This window comes from Lactuca serriola, chromosome 5 (assembly GCF_051521515.1).
Source record: "Lactuca serriola cultivar US96UC23 chromosome 5, Lser_US96UC23_V15, whole genome shotgun sequence".
In the NCBI taxonomy this organism is placed as follows: domain Eukaryota; kingdom Viridiplantae; phylum Streptophyta; class Magnoliopsida; order Asterales; family Asteraceae; genus Lactuca; species Lactuca serriola.
Genome location: NC_136412.1, coordinates 188,585,333 through 188,608,204, shown reverse-complemented (window position 1 = coordinate 188,608,204; position 22,872 = coordinate 188,585,333).

Sequence of the window (22,872 nt, the reverse complement as noted above, 5' to 3'; positions counted from 1 at the left end):
AATTTTCTAATATTACACAAACTTTGAAGAATAACTTCCTACTGTCAAACCATTTGCATATTCCCATTTTGACTCTTACTTCTGAATAAGAGTTGCCATTTTTCAGAATATGTCAGTATGGCCCCGCTCCAAATTTTACACCATACTTCCAATTGTCCATGAGAAACCAATCTTAGGTAAACCTCGGATTGTCCTCAACAATTGCTTAATCATTTCAGTCATATCCGGTTCTTTTCCTTTTTCCCTCTTAGTGCCCTATGCATTTGGAAAATTTAGAATGCATAAGTATTATAGCACATGCAGTCGATCCTATATGTGAAGCATATGTGACACGATTCATGATGTCTCACGTAAAGACATGATACTTGACCAGTCTTTTGCTACAATATTTCTTAGAATTTGCCATGTTCTCATAATTCAAATTATGAAAAAGGATGTCGTAATCATAATCGAATTTTAGAACACAAATAATGTAATCAACACTAAATTTGATTAAAATCTCACAATCTAAGCTTTTAGATTTGAAATCAAGTATAATTTCCTCTCCCTTAATTATAGCAAAAAAACTTTTTCAACCCCTGCAACTTCACGAATTGAAATTTTTGTTTTATATAATTAACATTGCTAACTTGCAATATTTACCATAATTAATTATGCTCCCACTAGCATAATAGTTATTATCTTACCGGCATAACACTTATGCTCCCACTAGCTCTGACATGTACTCAGAAATCAGCTGGACTTTTAGAAATTGATGCTTCATTGACTTTCATTACCAAAGTTCAGATTTCTAATACAAGATGCTTCGATAAAATATTATCTATACTTCTCAAAATCATACACCTTTCCTTAGATAGCTCACATGTGTGTCTAAACAATTATGAATAGGTATGTCGTAATCATAATGTTTAGACCTTTTGCCATTCACACAATTCAAACCATGAAAAGGAATGTCGTAATCATGATCTAATTAAATAATGCAAACATCACAATTGTTGTGTCCTTAAAATCTTCTTAGTGAAAGCATGTCCTCACCATCAATTTCATGAATCGAAGAGTAACCTTATGACACTTAGATTTTATGGTGTATATGTTCCTATCCATGTGAATTTGTCAAAACCATAATCACAAGACAAGGTTAGTGACAAATTCAAACTCATATGGGCTGAACTTGTTCAATCATAATTTCTTGCTTCCAAGTTGTTATGCACACATTAGAGAACTCATAGAACTCGCATACATAGTCAATTTTACTGGAATAGGCACAAAAACAAGAATTATGACAGCACGATAGGTTACAAACCTCAAGTCATGTGCTAGTGATAAACTTCAGGTTTTATTCTTGATTATTTCTTGAAACTATTTCAGGATCTTTAAGACTTGCACTGACCTCTTGACATATAAGATTCTCTTTGTCAAATACCATTACTTGACAACAAATATTCCAAAGTTAGTATGGATTCTTATCACGATAAACACTTCACACAATTGGCTTTAGTTGGTCTTTGTTTTATCCAAAACATCACAACTTACGAATTTCAAATGTACAAGAGTAGAAAACATTTTACTCTTACATTTGACAAGTGTTAGAAACCTTCTTTAAGATATGTCCCTCAAGTTAAAATCTTGGACTACGACTCTAAGAATTGTTTTGGAACGAAGTATGACTCATCTTCTTAATTTAACCACTTCAATAATTCATGAATCCTCATCTTAGCCATAAGAATGAACTAAGATGTCCTTAGAGGATCAATTGTGATCTGGTTTCATAATCATTAATATGATCATAAAAGATGATACTAAAGTACTCTTCCATCTTTTCAGATTTCAGAAACTTTTATCTTTCTGCCTAATTGAATTCTTCTCATTCATTCTTCCATACATTGAAGCTTTTACAATGTTTCAGTAAGTATAACCATATTTACTAAACTTTAGTAAATCATGACAAATAGTCTTATCGATCTTTGTGGTGGACTTAACCGGTGCACAAGAATGTGTACTCGATCCCTTAGTCCTTCACTTGACTCACATGTACATGTGAACAAGGAATTAGTCTTAATTTTCTAATGATGAAAAATTCTCATTCATCATATAATACAACTTGCATGATTCCAAGTTTTTGTCCAATTGAAACTTAGGTGATTAGAGTCTTTCCTTATTTGGTAAATTTAGACACGACCACAAATGAATGAATCAACTTCATATTTCCAATATTGCTAGAAACATACAAGCATAAATTTTTCATAAATGTCATTGCAAGGAGATATAAAATAAAAACAAAATTTTATTTATTTATAAAATGCGAAAAAAAACTCTTCCTTACAATGCAATTACAAGTGAAAAACTATGCTATTACATATTTCCTACCAATCTATTATAACTCCCAAGCAGTAGCTCATATATCCGATCTTCGAACCATACGATTGAAATCCATCTTCACGATCAGATTCAACATACTCTTCTTTTAAGCTTCCTTCCCTTTGCTTGATCTTCCCAAACATCAAAATGAAACCTAGTCACATCATGTATTAAGAATCAACAGCCAACTTACATGAGACTTCAACACCCAACACTCTCAGCCTGTCGATATGTGACTTCATCTCCAAGACGTGAGTACACACAGGCTTCCATCTTCATGTTTCATTGCAAGTACGGCTTGCGTGACCTTGAAATTTTCAAGTCTTCAAGCTTGTGGGTCAGGCAGAATAATTGGAAGAGGTAGAGGAAGAGAAGTATGATTTCCATGATCCAACCATAGGACATCATCTTCATTAGGAAAGCTTGTTTCAAGGGATTCGGGAAGACCATAGTTGTCTGAACCAGACATCTACAATGGAAGAAATTCAAGTTAGTTGATTTAAGTCCTTAATATAACACCCAATATGAAATATTAAGGCTAGGACCCAACACAATATTTTAAAACTTGGAAGAGGGATGTCGTAATCCAAGCTTTAAAATATTTGAAGGTAGGTAAATGACGATTTACAATTTCCACCATGAAAAACTAAATTATTCATTAAGTTTTAATTGGATTGAAACTCCTAGATCCTTTGAGATTCATTGAACTATTCAATGGTATGTTTAAATCTCGATTGTGTCGTCTCAAGTTTGTGACCGGGATGCGGAGGATCACAAACAAGGTGTGAATAACCATGTAACATCCATAAAGTTTACACCAAATTTAAAATTTTCCAATCATGTTGTAAATCCAAAAAATGTTTGTTTACAAATTGATTTCAAATCGTTATTCATCAGACTGTCCCAAAAACAGATCGTAAGGATGAGGAGCGGTATGGACATGCCTTCGCCTTGCCACGATCTCCTGAAGGTCCTAAAACAGTAACTGAAAACTGTAAGCCCAAGGGCTTAGTGAGCTACCCCCAAAATACCAACACGACACTGATAATATCATAGCTGTAATAATCAATGAATCAATATGCATACTGGGCCATCGGCCCGACTGGACCGCCCTACAGGGCCTACAGTCTAACTGAATCTATACCGAGCCTTCGGCATGACTGGACCGCCTCGTGGGCCTACAGTCTCCACGGAACGTTCATAGGGTATGTTGGCCTTCAGCACAAAGCAGGACTGCCTCAACCCAACCCCCAATCAAACAAACATGTGCACATAATTATCATACGCTAGCATTCCTAACAGTCAACCCGATCTAACAGATCAAATAGCAACAACATCCCATAATTAGGATACCGATCTAATCAAAATCTAACATAACAACCATCCTAAACCAGGATGAAATCGAGCATATCAGTAGCATAGCAACCATCCTAGACCAGAATGTATCTAGCATATCAGTAACATAGCAACCATCCTAAACCAGTATGTATCTAGCATATCAGTAACATAGCAACCATCCTAAACCAGGATGTATCTAGCATATCAGTAACATACCAACCGTCCTAAACTAGGATGTATCTAGCATATCAGTAACATAGCAACCATCCTAAACCAAGATATATCTAGCATATCAGTAACATAGAAACCATCCAAAACGAGGATGTATCTAGCATATCGGTAACATAGCAACCATCCTAAACCTGGATGTATCTAGCATATCAGTAACATAGCAACCATCCTAAACCAGGACGCAAACCATAAAGGGTCGGCCTTGGTGCCTTAGACCCTTTGATACTGTGAGGATAATTCACCTTGTAGATGTCGACTCGAAAGGTAAACTCCAACTCTCAGATTACTTGACATAGGCCCCACCACCTATTATCATAGAACAACGTACTCATAAGTCCTTAACCTTTGAAGGTACTCCATAACCCACTAGCCAACACCTGGTCAAAGTCAAAGCCCTTAGTCAAGGTCAACAGTCCATGTTGACCTCAACTCGTCAAGTACCCACGGCTACTTGCCGAGTTCCTTGAAGCACATTCCAACTCGCCGAGTCATCGAGTGACTCGTCGAGTCCCTTCGATTCTTGATCAAACTTTAAGGCCACCAGTCGAGTTTCCTCCATGTAAATCGACGGATACACATGCATAAAAACCCTGGAGGAAACCCATCCGACTCGTCGAGTTGTTCTTCAACTCGTCGAGTCTTATGGCAATCTTCATTGGAGTCGCCGAGTTGTTCATTCAACTCGTCGAGTTCCCATCCATCTTCATGTGACTCGCCAAGTCAACCTTGCGACTCACCGAGTTCATTCAGTCCTTTTTCCATACAGACTTGATTTGAGCCATCCATCGGCTCCAAATCACAGATCCAAGCTTCTAGGGCATGCTTATCACATAAAGTTGCAAACATTACGTGCATGCATGGCTATAAAGGCTCTAAATGCCTATTTTAAGTTCTTAATGGAGCTTCATCTCAAGAGGGACCTCAATCATGACCAAAACTGTAACTTTATGCTTCTAGAATCCAAGGAGGGTCCAGATCTGAAGTTAGAACCTCAGATCTAGCCCATAGTTCATCTTACCATCTTAATATTCCACAAAAACCCTAAAACTCATCCAATAAAAGAGATCTACAGGGAAAAAGGCGATTTGGGTACCTCTAGAAGATGATAACTGAGATAAGTGTTGATTCCCACACTCTACTTGCTCCAATCTCCTTCTCCTCCAAGCCTTCTCCCTTTAAAGATCCTCTTTTCAAGCTGAAAACCAGGGTGTTACAAACCATGCAAATGAACATGGTACCCTTAAATTTATCACCTAATCGATGTGCTGGTTAACCACACGCGCTCCACCAATATTTTATAAACATTAGTTTACCCTTTGCCACTCTCACTAGTCCATGTTAATGTGTCGGTTAACCGCACACGCTCCACCAATGACTTAGTAAGGTACAAAGTGTAATATCATGGTTTAGCACCATATTCACATTTTCCTAAAGTAACTATGATTGGGAATTTATAAGTGTGTAGTTACTTTATATTTATCGTTATACTTTTAATGAAGGGAGAATTAGAGTCCTATCCTATCCGTTCGGCTAACAACCCTCCACCAGTCAAGGAAACGATGGGTGAGAGTGGACACCCTTTAAACTGCCATCATATAGGTAGTAACCTTATACCGCCCTTATAGACCGGCATCGTGAATGAGGCCTACTAACGGTAAGATGGACTTTTACTCTTATAAATATATATATAAATATTAAACCTGTTATATTATAATAGTATAAGGGTTGAACTTTAAACTATTTAAGTTTCTAGGGCATGGAACTAAAGTATTCAAAAGTGTAACTTTGCAAATTCCAAAACTTGAGGGCAAGTTTTGAACAATTCAAAAACTTTTGGAACCTATAGCATATGAGTTTAATATGGCTTTTAATGGAAAGACTCTTGAAAATCCATAATTTGAGGACAAGTTATGGATGTCATAAAACAATTTATGGGAAAAAAAAGTCTTCAAAACCATAACTCATGACTTTTAAAGATTCATTAACAACAAAGACTGTTGGTTTTCCATAACTTGAGGACAAGTTATGGAATCCATTAAAGTCCATTTAGATCATCTAATAAACAAACAAACATGTAAAGAAAAACAATGATCTAGACTAAACTCATATGAACAAGACAATTCAAATCAAACAATTTTCATGTAATTAGCCTAACCATTAAACTAGTACAAAACATTAAACTTTTGACAATTATCTTTTGAATTGGATTAGAATGATCATTACCACATCAAAAATAGGTTTATAAGCTCAAAAATAGCTTAGGGTACTGATTCTAGTCCAATTCCAGCCTTAAAAGACGAAAATCTATGCTCTGGGCCTCCAACTCGTCGAGTGTATGAACAAACTCGGCGAGTAGGTCAGATTTTGCCTTGGACTCAGCGAGTCCACTGTTCAGAAAGCTAGTTTTTCGATTTTTTAGCAATTACATCAAGTATAATTGAAAACCAAGCCTAGGCTCTGATACCACTTATGGCTTTTGAGCATTCTAACTCTCTTAAGATGTGCATGCAACCCTATGTGCCTTGGATCTATGTTTTCACTATTATACATGCAAAAATACAAAATTCCAAAGCATCATCCTAACTCGCATATTATGGAGCAACTATACTACAAAAGTCTAGTTAGATGAAATACCTTTTGATGGAGGTTGATGTCTTGAAACTTTAAGCGCTTAGCCCCAATAGTGTGGAAGCCTCAAATAGAATCACACAAGACCACCAACAAATGGAGTAACTTGAGAAGAAGGTTACTTTGGTTCTCCCTATGAAATCGGCCCTTGCCCTCACTATGTGTATCCACTAGTGCATTTTCACGAACCATAGGATCCATTATATAGTGTGGCTCATTAGAATTACACCATGTAAACCCTAATGTGCATGACTTTCCATTTCCTTCATGATCCATGGGTTTTACCCTTCATGGAATATCCATGGGTTACCACATGGGTTAAGCCCAACATGAAGGATAATGGATCACAAGCCCACATATATAATAATGAATGATTTACAAAATCAATCCCTATATATTTAATTACTCTCTTTTGATCAAAAAATTAATTACAAATTAATTCATGAACAACACTAATTAAATAATATGATTTCATATTAATATATTAGAACTTATAATATATTAATATAAATCATAAATAACCTTTTCTCACTTGTCTATCAAATTGTTTCAATGCCATGCAACCCAAATGGACCATGCTACTCTCGGGTCGAGTACATACCACTAATAGTTATGGGCTTAGACATCTAATCCAATAGGTTCAATGCGAAAAGAACCCTCATATTTTATGCACGAGAGTAACTGTAAAAGCATCCATCGACATTAGAAATCCTTCTAGTAGCATCGATCGGATCTTCAGTCCCATAAAACTCAGGTGGCTTCATGTGGTTGAACTCCCGTTACCGTAATGAATCATCCCCTTGTGGTCTCGTAGTAGCAACACTTGCGGTGGTTGCGGCAGCAACATCCTCAATAACAATGGCATAATGCTCATGAAAACTCTTAATCAAAGTGGTCTTGATAGACCCAAACATCTCAGGAATAGCCCCTCTGATTGTTGCAGCCACCTCGACGGAAACAATCATGCAGATCTCCTCATCACTGGCACTCGGCCTCTCAAGGTTGCTAGAGCCAAAACCTCGGGTAACCACCCAACTAAAACACACAAGAAAACCATCAAAATCAGGCTTATAGTGCATACACAACACCGACATACTCCTACAAGTTCCTTTGTTCCTTAAGATTCTCTCTTCAGCTGTGTAGGGATCCAGTGCTTTTAGTAGTACAGGCCTAATACTACCATCTACACTAAACCATATTTGTCTCAAGTCGTCTTCTCAATACCCTAAGTCAAAAGGACAATATTGCCGCATATCAGATTTACACTCACCCAGCTGGTTCCTTAGAATCACAACTAAGCATCTAGACACTAACTCTAGACTGCTCGCCAGCAACACTCAACCTCAATAGATCTCTATTTTCCTCGCCATTTTCTTTATGCATGCCAATTGTACACAATACAAGACTCAATAAACATTCGAATAAATGATTCTACCTCAAATCCACAGCCAAACGAGGAACAGGAAGAAAGGCTAAATGAGACATTCTAAGGCTATAAAATCCTAACTATGTATAATTATGTAGCATACGCCAAGGAAATAGCAATGACATATTCAATCCCATAAGAATGAAATGCTAGGCTAAAGGCATCAAAAATCAGGCAACACTATCACATCGTTCTTGTAGGACCTTTAGCTTTCCATTAACTAGCATGCAATTCGATCAGCTCTACACTACTCTTAATATAAATTGAGGTATTTTGGGAAACTACCACTTCAACTTTGGTTGATAGTACACATTGTTTCACTGGGGTTTTCTTCTGCAAAAATCTTAATTTATTTGAAAAGTTTTTATGAAAATCTTCAGATCCTTACTTTGAGTTTGGAATTACCCTAAAGTTCAACCAAATCCCTCAAACCATTGCTCTGATACCAATTTGGAACACCTTCAAGTTCAAACCAAATTTTTCACTTTTAAATTACCAAAATAACGTACATAAACCAAGTCATCAAAAACGTAAATGACAAAAACAAACATCATCACAAAATATCATAGGATCTCAAATTGTCCCAATAACAAATCTCCCAGCGAGTTGATACAATCATACCTTTGCCTTCCTACGATCCTCAGAAGTACATAAAACTCATAAGTTAACAATTATAAGCAAAAAGTTTAGTGAGTTCCCCAAAGTAGCACATACAAAAAAACATAAATAAACAACTATAGGTTATCAGTAATCTTGGGGACTATCAGCAGCCTTATAGGTTATTAGCAACCCTAGAGACGATCCACATTCTCAGTCACACATAAACGACATCATACAAAATAACAATTAGACCTAGTTGGTCACCACAAATATAATTATTCTACCACAAAGGTAAGAACACATGTGGAGACTCACCTGATACTGATGACAGATAAATCTCGCACCTGAACTACCGGAACTAAACTTTTCCTAATAACACAATAAATAACCCTAATTAATAATTAAGTTACATTAATCAACTTGCGAGTCCAAAACCTACAACTAAAACCCCTTAAGGGAAAAAAGACCATTTTTCCCCTCCCGTGGTCCAAAACCCTAAATCTTGACTGATGGTCAAAACTCAGCAAAAGTCAATTACCTAGAATATACATTAGGTGTACTCTCTTACTATACAGGGCATACTCAAGAATCAGGTGGGATCGGGGTCACACCTGGCTACACTAGGCATAGCCAGTAGTATGCGGGGTGTACACCGTCTGACCCCAAAAACCAATCCAAAAGGGTCTCAATCATTAAGACATGTATTAAAATGCAGACCTAAACTTCTTGGAACATCTTAATCCATAAAGTAAAAAACTATAAGCCTTTGTATGACTGAAAAGAGCTTGAACCTTAAAATTCTGACTTAATCCACATTCAACACCACCTAACTCGTGTATGGCTAGACAGGGACCCTCATGAAGCCATTTTTATGAATCTACAAGATATAACATGCATGAAAGGATAACTAAAACGCTCTGGAGTGCCCCAAACTCATAAAGGTCCAAACTTTGGGTCAAAAAGCTCATAAAAACCCGTCTACGAAGATCAAAAAGGAAACACATCAAGGAATCGACTTTGTACCTTCAAAATATGCACAAGGAGGAGGAGTTTATGCATCTATAAGCTCCAAGGAACACCTTCTTCTCTAATAGTCATCTTCTTAAACAAATAAGCACCAAAAATGACTAATAAGCTCCAAACTCTCACAAACAGGGCTTAGATTCGAGATTAGAGTTTATGAGGGAAGGTGGCTAATAAGGAATGCCCAAAGGAGGCATGAGGTGGTTTAAATAGGAAAGCAACCCCTTCAAATTAGGGTTATGAGACTAAACTAGTACGCCCGACGAAGCACACGTACAACCAATGTACTATCATCGCTTCTGGGATCCATTCTCATGAGTATGCTGCATGTTCCCACATATACGCCCAACGTACGGGTGTTGGATATGGTGTCTAAGTCAATAACTATATTTGGTATGTAGTTGAGCCGAACCGGTATGGTGCATTTGGGTTGCATGGCATCATGCACTTGGATAGACTAAATGAGAGAAATAAGACACTTATGGGTTATTAATATATTAAAAGTTCTAATATATTAATAATAAGATTAATAATATTTAGTTAATATTGATCAATAATTAATTTAGAATTAATTATGTGATCAAAAGAAGACTAATTAAATATATGGGTTGATTGTGTCAATCATCCATAACTTATATAGTGGGCCAAGGCTCCATGGATTATCAAGTTGGGTTAAACCCATAAGATGCTCCATGGATGCTCCATTGGGGTTACATAACCTATGGGTCATGGAAATGAAAGGTCATGACAATTAGGTTTTACATGGTGTAACCCTAATTGTAACATACTATATAAAGAAGCTATTCTTCACCATTTTTGGCCACTAGAGTGAATAAAAGAGGGATAGCCGAAACACTAAGTGTTCTTATTCTCTTAAGAGTTTATTCCAAGTATAGTTGGTGTTGTGTGAAGCATTTGAGGCATCACACTTGAGGTGCTAGGCTGACAAGCTTTCAAAGGAATCCAAGTTACAAAGATATATGTAATTCTTACTAACTATTAGAATAAAAGATCCCCATGTATGCTAGATAGGATTATGGACCTTGGAAAATCATTTTGCAAGTATCTTAGTCAAACATAGATCCAAGGTTTCTAGGGTTGCATGTACACCATAGGAGTGTTAGAATGCCCATAACCCAACAATGGTATCAGAGCCTAGGCTTGTTTGTTTAATACTTGATGAAAAATAGCTGAAAAACGCAGTTTTTTGTTCACTGCCCGCATGAACTCGCCGAGTCCAAGGGGAGACTCGACGAGTCCATGAAGAAATGCATGCTACTCGTCGAGTCAGTTCATGCACTCAACGAGTACATGATGCAGTGTTCAAATTTTTGAGTTATGCTGCTGGAAATGGACTAGAAACATTACCCTAAAATGTTTTGGTGTTTTATAACTTGTTTTTAGTTGGTGTAATATTTGTGCTAATCAATTTACAGTGGCTATTATAAATAATTACAAGTTTTATATAAGTTTGTTATGATTCTTGAAATTCTTGATAATCATGTTCTTGAACTTATGAATTTAGATGATCATAGAAATTATTTGTAACCTCCATGTTAGTTAATTCTTGTTCGTTATGTGTTTTAATGGAGTCCATAACTTGTCCTCAAGTTATGGAAAACCAAGAGTCACACTTGAATTAAAACCATTAAAAGAACACAAGAGTTATGAAAATGAAGAGTCGTCATTTTAATACTCTAATAAACTCATAAGTTATGAGAAATGAAAAGTTTTGAAAGTTTACAAAACTTGCCCTCAAGTTTTGGAACAAGTAAAGTCATATTTAAAAATTTAGTTCCAACCCTTAGAATTTTAAATATTAAAATTCAACCCTTATACTTTATAATATTATAAGTGAATAATGATTAGATATGTATAAGATAAAAGTCGTTTTACCATTAGTAGGCCTCATTCACGAAGCCGGTCTATAAGGGGGTATAAGGTTGTTGCCTATAAAATGGCAACTTAATGGGTGTCTATTCTCACCCACCGCTTCCTTGATCGGTGGAGGGTCGTTAGCCAAAAAGCTAGAACAAGGACTATAATTCTCATAATAAGTATTATGAATATACTAAAGTAACTAAACTTTTATTAATTCCCAATCTTAGTTACTTTAGGAAAATGTGAATAAGGTGCTAATCCATGAAATTACACTTTGCACTTTGATTAAGTCGTTAGTGGAGCGTGTGTGGTTAACGGGCACACTAACTTGGACTTATCAAGGTAGGCAAAGGGTGACTTAATGTTTATCATAGTATCGTTAGAGTGTGTGTGGTTAACCGGTACTTCGATTGAGGGGTAATACATTAAGTGTACCAAGTAATTTGCATGGTTACTTCAAACCTTGTTTTGTGATCCTCGGCATCCCAACCACAAAGCTTGAAGGCCACACTCGAGATTGAAACATGCCATTGAAAAGTTCAATGAATCTCAAAGAACCTAGGAATTTCTAAACCAATTAAAACCTAATAAGATTTATTCCGTTTTATGGTGGAAATTGGTGAATCATCATTCACCTACCTTCAATTATTTTATAGCTTGGATTACGGGATCCCTCTTCTAAGTTATAAAATATTGTGTTGGGTCCTAACCTTAATATAGCATTTGGGTGCATTATTAAGGACTATCCTGAAATCTAATCTAAACTTATTCTTTCTTTTCAGATGTCTTCTAATAACAATGCTTCTGGCTCAAACCCTACTTGCTCCTTCTCTCTCATGAACCTTTGTGGGAGAGTCATCTTTAATGGATCCAATTTTATGGATTGGATCAGAAACATCAGGATGGTCACTCGCTATGAGGACAAAGAATATGTCCTTGATAGGGAGCTGAAGGAGATTGATGAGTCAACTGCTAACCCAGAGGAGATTGCTGCATTTCAAGCACATGAAAGGGATGCTACCAAAGTAGCATGTATCATGACTGCCACAATGACAGTTGAGCTCCAAAAGTCCTATGAGGACTATTACCCTTTTAAGATGCACATCGACTTGATGGAGCGATACCATCAAAGTGCTCGTCAAGAGAGGTATGAAATAATCTCCTCCATGATAACCACTCAAATGAAGGACAACGGGTCCCTCATGACCTACTTACAGAAAATGCAAAGGTTTGTGGATCGCTTGAAGAAACTAAATGTTGACTTTCCAAAAGAGTTAGCAACAGATATCATTTTTCACTCCTTACCTTCTTGTTATGATCAATTTAGAATGACATACCACATGAATAAGGAAGAAGTTACACTTAGTAAACTTCAAGGACTATTAAAGACTGCAGAAAGTAGTCTTAAGGGTAAGTCGGGTGTTACTACTCCTCCTACTCCTACTGTGGCCAATGTCTTGGCAATCGGGCATTGGCAAAGGGAAGAAGAGAAAGAACCCTTCTAAGGGTACCAAGGGTAAGACCCTTGAAGGCTCCTATTCAAGAAAAACTAAGAAAGGTTTTGTCACTCCTTCTGCTAACCCTAATGAGGTTGAATGCTACTATTGCCATGAAAAGTCGAACTGGAAGTGAAACTGCCCTAAATACCAGCAAGATCATAAGAATGGGAAAGTAAAACCCAACCATGCATGTATATACACTATATTGTCTAATAACTCACCTCATTCTAAGTCTTGGGTCCTTGATACAGGTTGTGGAATTCACATATGTTCTGATTTGCAGGGACTAAGAAGAAGTAAGGATTTAGAGCATGGAAAGATAAACATAATCATGCCGAATAGGAAAGTTTCACATGTTACCAAGATTGGAGTTAATTCCTTGTTACTAGATAGTGGGTTTACATTAGACTTGAATAAATGTTGTTAGTCTCCATAAATGGCAAGAAATGTTTACTTCCTTTCATGCATTGTATAAACAAGGTTTCACCTTTTATTTTGATAATAAAAGTGGTGGTATTAATGCTTTCTATAATAGTGTTCTTTATTTTAAAGCATTACCTTGTGATGGTGTGTATGAAACTATATTTGTTGTAGATAACTTAGGAAATAATGTATTGTGTATCGATTCTTCCACTAACTAAGATAAAGCATCTTTATGGCATTGTCGTCTTGGACATGTAAGCAAGAAACACAAAGGTCAACTCCAAAAGGATGGAGTCTTGGAATCATTCGACCTAAATTCGGATGATAGTTGTGAATCTTGTCTACTTGGAAAAATGACAAAGTCACCTTTTACTGGCAGTTGTTCTAGGGGTGAAGGTTTGTTGGATCTCATACACACAAATGTGTATGATATGTCTACTAAATCAAACATAAGTTGGAAACCTTTGATAAATTCAAAGAATTTACGCAAGAAGTGGAGAATCAGTTGGGCAGGAACATTAAGATGCTTCGATCTGATCGAGGTGGTGAGTATCTTAGTACCGAGTTCCTTGACTATCTTAAGGAATGTGGGATAGTCTCACAATTGAAACCACCCAAAACACCACAGTTGAATGGTGTAGCTGAGAGGCGCAATCGAACCTTGTTGAACATGGTTCGTTCCATGATGAGTCGAGTTTCTCTACCAATCTAATTTTAGGGGTATGCCTTAGAGACTATCGCACATATCCTTAATCTAGTCACTACAAAGAAGTTTGCTAAAACACCTCACGATACGTGGATTGCAAAAGTTCCAAATCTAGAACACGTCAAGGTTTGGGGTTGTGAGGCTTTCATGAGACGCGAGACTCACGACAAGCTCGAAACTCGAAGTGAGAGGTGCATTTTCATTGGCTACCCACATAAATCTTTTGGTTATATCTTTTACAGACCCAGTGACAATGTGGTCTTTGTAGCAAGAAGAGGAGTCTTTCGAGAGGTAGAACTCATAAGCCAAGGAGATAGTGGGAGGCAAGTGGATCTTGAAGAAATTCAAGAGTCGAGCGCTGAAGGAACCTCAAACCCTAGCCCTCAACCTGAGGAGGAAACTCATGTTGAGCCGACTAAAGAGTCCGTACCTCTGAGGCGTTTCACTAGAGTCAGGAATGCACCTGAGCATTATTATGGTTTCCATATTACTACAGAAGGTAATACCTTATCAGTGATATTACACTGATAAATCTGAAAGAGCCTAACAGCTACAAGGAAGCCATGGCATGCCCTGAGTCTGCTAAATGGAAAGAGGATATGGATAGCGAGATACGGTCCACGTATGACAATCAAGTTTGGAACTTGGTTGACAATGTACCAGGTCTTAAGACAGTAGGGTGCGAATGGATCTTCATGAAGAAGACCAGCAGGGATGGTAATGTACACACCTATAAGGCACGACTGGTTGCAAAGGGTTATTCTCAAACTCCGGGAGTTGATTATGATGAGACCTTTGCACCAGTGGCCAAGATTAAGTCTATTAGGGTTCTGTTAGCCATTGCTACATTTCATGACTATGAAATATGGCAAATGGATGTCAAAACCTCTTTCCTTAATGGAAAGTTGGCTGAGGATGTTTACATGGTTCAGCCAGAGGGTTTTGTAAGTACAGAATACCCTAATAGGGTGTGTAAGCTTGAAAAATCCATATATGGATTGAAACAAGCACCTCGCAGATGGAATCTTTGCTTTGATAAGAAAGTCAAAGAGTTTGGCTTTTCGAGATGTGAAAATGAATCTTGTATATATGTCAAGGCTAGTGGGAGTATAGTTAGCTTTTTGGTATTGTATGTGGATGACATACTGCTCATAGGAAATAACATCCCAACCTTGCAGGAAGTGAAATCCTGGCTTGGGATGTGTTTCGCTATGAAAGACCTAGGAGAAGCTGCCTATATCCTCGGGATAAAGATTTTGAGAAACAAGAGTAAATGACTAATTAGACTTAGTTACAGTACTTACTTGGACAAAGTGCTGAAGAGGTTCAGTATGGAAAATTCCAAGAAAAGAGATTTACCTATTTAGTGTAATGGCAGACTGAGTAAAACTCAGAGCCCGAGTACAGATGAAGAGATTGCTGAGATGAGTCGAGTCCCATATGCTTACATTTTAGGCTCGATCATGTATGTTATGACTTGTGCTTGTCTTGATGTTGCTTTTGCTTTAAGCATGGTTAGCAGATATCAGAGTAATCCTGGCAAGGTTCACTGGACTGCAGTAAACAATATTCTCAAGTACCTGCGAAGGACTAAGGACTGGGACCTTACTCTTGGTGGGAGTGATGACTTGAAAGTAGCAAGGTATAGTGATGCTAGCTTTCAGACTGATATGGATAATTTCCTCTCTCAGTCGGGCTGGGTCTTTACCTTAAATTGAGGGGCAATTACTTGGAAAAGTTGCAAGCAAGATACAGTGGCTGATTCCACTTGTGAATCAGAGTATATAGCAGCAAGTGAAGCAGCAAAGGAGGCTATATGGGTAAGGAACTTCATCGGAGACCTTGGAGTTGTACCAGCTATTAAGGAGCCCATGGAAATTTTCTGTGATAGTGAAAGTGCAGTTGCCTTAGCAAGGGAACCAAGGGATCACGGGAGATCTAGGCACATCGATAGAAAATATCATTTCATCAAACATCGAATAGAAGAAGGAATCCTCGTGGAAAAGAGGGTATCATCAGATGAGAACCCGGTAGATCCCCTCACGAAGGGACTGAGTAGGGTTAAGCGTCTTCAGCATGCTAGGAGCATAGGGCTAAGAGATGATATTAGTTTTTAGAAGTTAGATAATTTTGAAATATGTATAATGTAATTGACATTTGATGATAAATAAAAGTTGTTATTTATGAGTAAAGTGTTGTTATCTCTTGTCAATCACTTACTAGTATTTCTTTTTGCATGTTTTGACTTCCAGAATAATTATGTTATGGTATATATCATATTATTCAAATTCTCCACAGTCAATCATATGTTGGAAGTACATATGAATCAAGACTATCATGGGTTAGTTTGTAGAGGTCCAAGATGTTGGATAAAGGGGGCTACAACACTCATGAGTGCTCATAAGTTCTGAGTATTGGATTCATCCCATGCTCACTGGTATCACTTCATGGAATTTATCTCGAGTGATCATGATACAGTAATATCATATAAGTCTTCAAACCTAGACATATGATTTGTTACCTATGAGTTGGTTATGCATTGATTGTACGAAAACACATTGGTAACTCGATGTTATAAAATGTACATTTGTGTGTAATTCAACAAGTAGTAGAGCAAACATATGAGTCAAAGTTTATCTGTTCCTTCTTGGATTAAAAGCGATATTTGGGCCCCTCGATGATTTTTTACCAATGTACCGGGCCCGGTCAGAACTAAATTGATGTGTTCAACTAAGTTCTATGTCAAACAAATCGGAAATCGAGAAACAACCGCTAGAAAATAGAAAGACATTGTTCCATGTGTTTGTCCGACTGATATCTAGAACAAAGGATTATATGATCACTTAGCTAAAATGGCACACCATCATCTTCTCAGTTCCGAGAGACCTTGAAAGAGATACGATTGTTGACGGGTTCCTGAAGTCATACTTGCAACTATAGTTATTAGACTTATCCAAGTGGGAAACTGTTGGATATAGTGTTGTAAGGTACTGGGAATGGATCGTATCGATGATCAATAGCAACACAATCATAGAAACGAAAATAAGAGTAGAAAAGGAAAAAGGAAATCAAGCTTGCACACATTCTATTACTGAAGACATCTGGTACAACTCGATATACGACCGTGAACAACTAGGCATCAACAACCAAAACACTACTGACTAACCCTCTATATATAGGGAACCACGACTGGAAAGAGTTTATGGCCGTAAGGTGTTTACGGCCGTAAACTCATTGCAGACTCGTAAACAAACAGTAAACCTACCAAAATACTCTATCAACCAAAAACCACTATTACAATGCAAAGCCTAGACCAAACCACTAATTGGGCCCTTCAATCTACCCATTGGTTTGGTGCTAGCTTGAAGTTAACCTTTATTGAATTCCATAACATCTGCTTGCCCCATCGCCCCATTGCACATACGCTTATTTAGAATCTCAGCAACCATGGTCGTATATACTTTCGCAGCATCCTCAAAAATATCCTCTGCAACCAATATCTGAAAATTACTCAGGTGATGAATGTCCCACTTTCAAAATTGTAACAAATCTCTACGATCATAGAGACAGATGCATCCATTCTTGAGCTTGATTACAGCAGCTGATGTAATCTCATCGAATACCCAACACTCCATTGAGCCTAGAGATCCATCTTGATAGTTCTGAAGCATAGGGAACTATTTAACCTGTTTAGTTGCAGGCCACATCACAACTTGCAGAGGTTTGTCAGACTTAGGATCAATAATATGAGGATGCTCCAACATAATGGACTCAACAGTGTTCATGGCAGGAAATCCCTTTTTAACTTCATCCTCAAGGAAGTGCTTGAACTGGTTCGCCTGTGGATTATCTGTGAGATTCGAAAAAGGAGCTCGTGACAATTCAGTCAAATCTATCCTAGTCCATGAGTTGAAATCATGACGATCTTTGTAAAGCTCAAAATTGCCACTCTTTCTTAGCACAATCCACATCTTAAGAGGATCATGAAATCCCCAAGAAGCAATTCCAGATCTATCACCGAATGTATCTCTAAACCGAACAACCTCAAGATCAGTAACAGTAATTGTTGGTTCATCCCAAGAAGCATTCTGGTTAGGGTTTCTTTTAAACAACAGTTTTCCCCTCTTAGAAACTTCTTCCTGCGCATCACGTATTATTGTTGAAACATGAGGAGCTTGGGAAGGCTCCTCCTCAACGCTATTAACAACCCTTGATGTCTGAGCAGTTGGCATGGTAACCGGAAAGGCTTGAGTATGTAGCTTAATTTTATATTCATCAGCACACGTTTGATATTATTCGCCGAGGTCTTCTTCAAGCTTCTTCTTTAGCTTAAAATAACTTGAAGTCAAAAGATTGAAATAGTCTTGAAGATCATAAATCTGCTTTGACTTTAGCGCTTTGTCTTTAAGAAGATCAGCTACTTGCACACCAAGCTTTGAATTGTCTGATTGAAGTTTAGAGACTTAAACATTGAGCTTTGTATTTTGCACTTGGAGATCTGAAACACGAATATCAAGCTCAATATTCTTCTGACTGAGCACTGATATCTCCTTCTGCAACCCATGGATAGTGAGATTTTCTTCTCTAGAACTACCGTCCCCAATAGAAATACATTTACCACGAGGGGGAGGCATTAAAAATTGCTCTTCAGCCAAATGCATGGCTAACATTTCGAAAGCAGCATCATGATCAGGTCGAGGAGGAGAAAACCCTGGTGGAAAAGAAGATCCACCAACTTTAAAATTGGTGTCTGGTCCTACAGTAAAGAGCTTGGTTGTAGTAAGACTAGGAGTAGTGGTAGGTGGTACTGTGTCACACCCCGAAAACCAAAGGCGGAAACATTTACGGGGTTGACTCCGCGTTGAGTATCGAATCCAATGCACATGGTAAAGTAGTAATCACAAAACATTACATTACACAATATTGTTTACATCTGTTTGAGAGTAGAGTTTTACATGTGTTTTACATATGTAATATACAAAAAAAGTAAAGACGAGTCTTCGGAACGCTCCGTCTTCTCCAAAAAGATTGCGGTGTACCTGTCTATCGCTGACCTGAGAATACAAGCAATTTGAAAATCAGCATAAAGCTGGTGAGTTCATAAGCGGTTTAGTTTTGAAAAGACGAGTTCCTTTACGTTCTGGAAAAGTTGTTGATCAAGAAAATCCCATATTTTCTTATGAAAACAGTTTAGTTATCCTTTGTTACAATTTCGAAAACAGTTGGCTATGTCGATCCAGGAAAATCCCATATTTTCCTTATAGTTTTAGTTATTTGTTTGTTATTTTATCCGTTTATGTGCTGTTGTGTTACCCAGGAAAATCCCATATTTTCCTATGTGTTGAGTTGTCTATTGGTATTTAGGTTCGCTACTTATTGTAATATTATCCCAGGAAAATCCCATATTTTCCTATGAGTTGTGTTTTGTTCTTAAGTCTAATTTCGAAGTACTAGTAATTACCATGTGAGTAGTATTAGTTATGTGTTCTACTTCCTTAGTTATTCTACATTCGAATAACTATAATCTACTAACTTAGTTGTAATTTCGAATATTTGGAATCACACAGAAGCGTATATTTCAGTATTTTCAAAGTTCTGCTGAGTTCCAAAAGAGTATATTAGTTATGTATTCGAAGCTCTGTCGACATTCTGAGGCGGATATATTAGAAACTCAGTAGAGGTCCAGAGGCGTATTTTCGTAATAAATTCGAAACTCTGGTGACACTCAAGGAGCACACTAACTGTATATTCGAAGTCTTAGTGTCAACTAAAGGCGTCATTTCGTATTCGTAGTTGTATTCGCATTCATATTTGTATTTGTATTCGTATTCGTATTCGTATTCGTATTCGTATTCGTAGATCTTAAATATGATTAGTATGATTTCTTATTCAAAGAGAATATAGTTATAACATTCTTATAAGAAACCTATATTTAACCTGCAATTCGAATCGTCAGTTATCACAAATCTTTGGAAATCAAAACATTTAGTAAGTAAAACCGATGAGTTGAAAATTAGTTTAAGTACAAAATACACTTGTACTTTTGCTTGTATTCCCCCTGAAAACATTGAAAAACCATTGAAAACATAGAAAAAGGGTATGGGTATGAACTCACCGGACTCGAAAATGTGACGATTTCAGATACTAAACGTCGGTTCGGGGCTTGATTACTCGTGATGTCCCTATGTAAAATGAAATAATGTCCATATATATCTAATTAGATTTACAATCACTAACTATATGGAACATTACACTCCAATGAGATTAAACACCTCAAAACGAGTGTTTGGAGTGACCGGGGTGACATCTACGGATGTGAAATGGTACTAGGGACTTGGGATTTGAGTTTACTCCCCAAGAGTAAACATTTTAGGGAGTTTACAACCATAAAACACTTACATACATGAGTTCACGGCCGTGAACTCATGTTGGTGTGATTTTGAGTGCTTAATGGTTTGTTTGGACTTGGGAAATGTTGGAATCGACTTCTAAAATGTCTTGGATTAAATTAAAGGGACATATACTATGTTTAAGGGAGTTCACGGCTATAAAATTGGAGTTTACGGCCGTAAACTCTCCCATGGTCATGAGAAATTGATTTAAGGCACATAGGGAAATCACATGTGATTCTAGTTAATTTTCCAAGCCTTGATATGATTTAATGGCATCATTTAACACATATTTGGGAGTTTACGGCCTAAGGGCATGATCTATGGCCATAAACTCTCATATCCCCTTGATCAAGTGTTTTTAAGGTTGCAAAGTTAATCACATGTGATTCTAAAAATTCTTACAAGCCTTAAAATGATTTTTGGACATAATTTGACATACTTTTAGGAATTTACAGCCATGGAGCACCTTCTATGGTTGTAAACTCTCAAATGAAGAGTTTTGATGTGTTTAAGGTCCTTAAACTATTTTTGGTTGGTTCTATGATTTATTCCAAGGCTTTTGGTGGTGTTGGATGGCTTTCTAACACCTTAGAAGTGAGTTTACACCCATATTAGAGGAGTTTACGGCCCAAGCACATGCCTTGGCCGTAAACTCATACAAACCTCTCAAAATTCATCTTTGAAGTTTTCTAGTTCCATAACCAATATTCTAAAAGTCGTATCCATGTCTTGTTTGAGCCATGGAAGGGTTTTAGGGCTTAAAAACCCTCTAAGTTAGTGTTTACGCCCTAGACACCTTCCAGGGCCGTAAAATCTTAAACATGGCTCTAAATCATGTTTCAAGGCATTCTAAGCTCATTCCATAAAGTAATCTAGCCATATCTAAAGTCTAATTGTGGTTTGGAAGGGTTTTGTTGCTCCAAAAACCCCATTTATATGAGTTTACAGCCTAGGATAGTTCTAGGGCCATAAACACATGATAATGGTCCTAATCCATAGATTATACTCGAATTTGAAGGCTAAAGAGGTTGTATAGCATGCTAGGGAAGTTACCTCAAAGATTTGGAGCCTTAAACTTGAGATTTGGACCTTTAATTCTAGTTTGAGGAGAGAGGTTGGGGTGATAGTTGTAGAATGAAGCAAAAGCTTCAAAATGAAGTCTTAGAACACTTTAAATAGTGTTCAGGATTTGGACACGATGAAATTCTACCCGATACCGGCTTTAGACGGGGCTTTTGGTCGCACCCGGCCAATTTGCCGTAATCCGATATGGTTGATTTTAAACATGTTCCGATCACCATTACGAGGCGTTAAAATGAGTTCTAAGGGCATTTGGGCACTCATTAAGTCCTAAAATAAAATATTCAATAATGACTTAATAAAATGCCGAAATCGGAAACGAAATCAGAAACGGCGATTGGATGATTGGAACGAATCGCGAAAAGGGTTACATTTAGGTATATGAATTTCGGTTTGTTACATTATCCCGCCCCCCCCCCCCCCCCCCGTTAGAGGGAATTTCGTCCCAAAATTCAATGATTACGATACAAGTCATGAACTTGAATGAGATACGGGTGGATTCGCTGCTTCGGGTTTTCGTGCTCCCAAGTGGCATCGGGTCTCCGCTTGGCGTCTCAGTGAACCCTCACTATCAGGACGCGTCTTGGTTTTGTTGGGTAGACACTTCTCAAGACTGAGACGTGAAGTATCAGACGGGTGCTACTAAGTTCCAAGGGTAACCGGAGTTTCAAGCTTATGAAATCGTTCTTACAAGTATCGCATAGGGTCTAATGTACCATGAGGGAAATATTTCGCTTTTCCAAAGCATTCCATGTTTTCCCTAGGATAAGGCTTCCAATAGAAAACAAACTCCAGCAGGAAGGTACATCTTCATGTGGCAGAGTAACTAAGGGTTTGATGATCCTGAAAGAGAATTCTGGGACCTGTGGGTTATGGGCCCACGGGTATGACTGCTTTGTTTACTACAAGATCAAGGAAAATGATTTGACTGAAAGGTACTACTATGAACTTGTGGTGATCATATCAGATCCTGATCGCGGTATTGGATACATGATCTTCCAGAGGTTCGGCTACGAGGTAGCTCCAGGAACTAGATTAGTACGAGACTTGACTAGACGTTCGGAAAAGAATTTTCGAGGATTCTTGGAAAGGCATTAGGGAAAAAGTTACAGACTTCCCGTTTTTCCCGAATATCATACGGACGGGGACTGGATGGAAAACTTTCTAAGCTTTTGATGCACAAAGAATATGAGAGTTGGGTCGAAGGAAAGTTAAGAACAGACGACCCTTTCGAAGACAAGACTAACCGCATGAATGAGACTAAGTCATTCCATGCCGAGTTTGCAT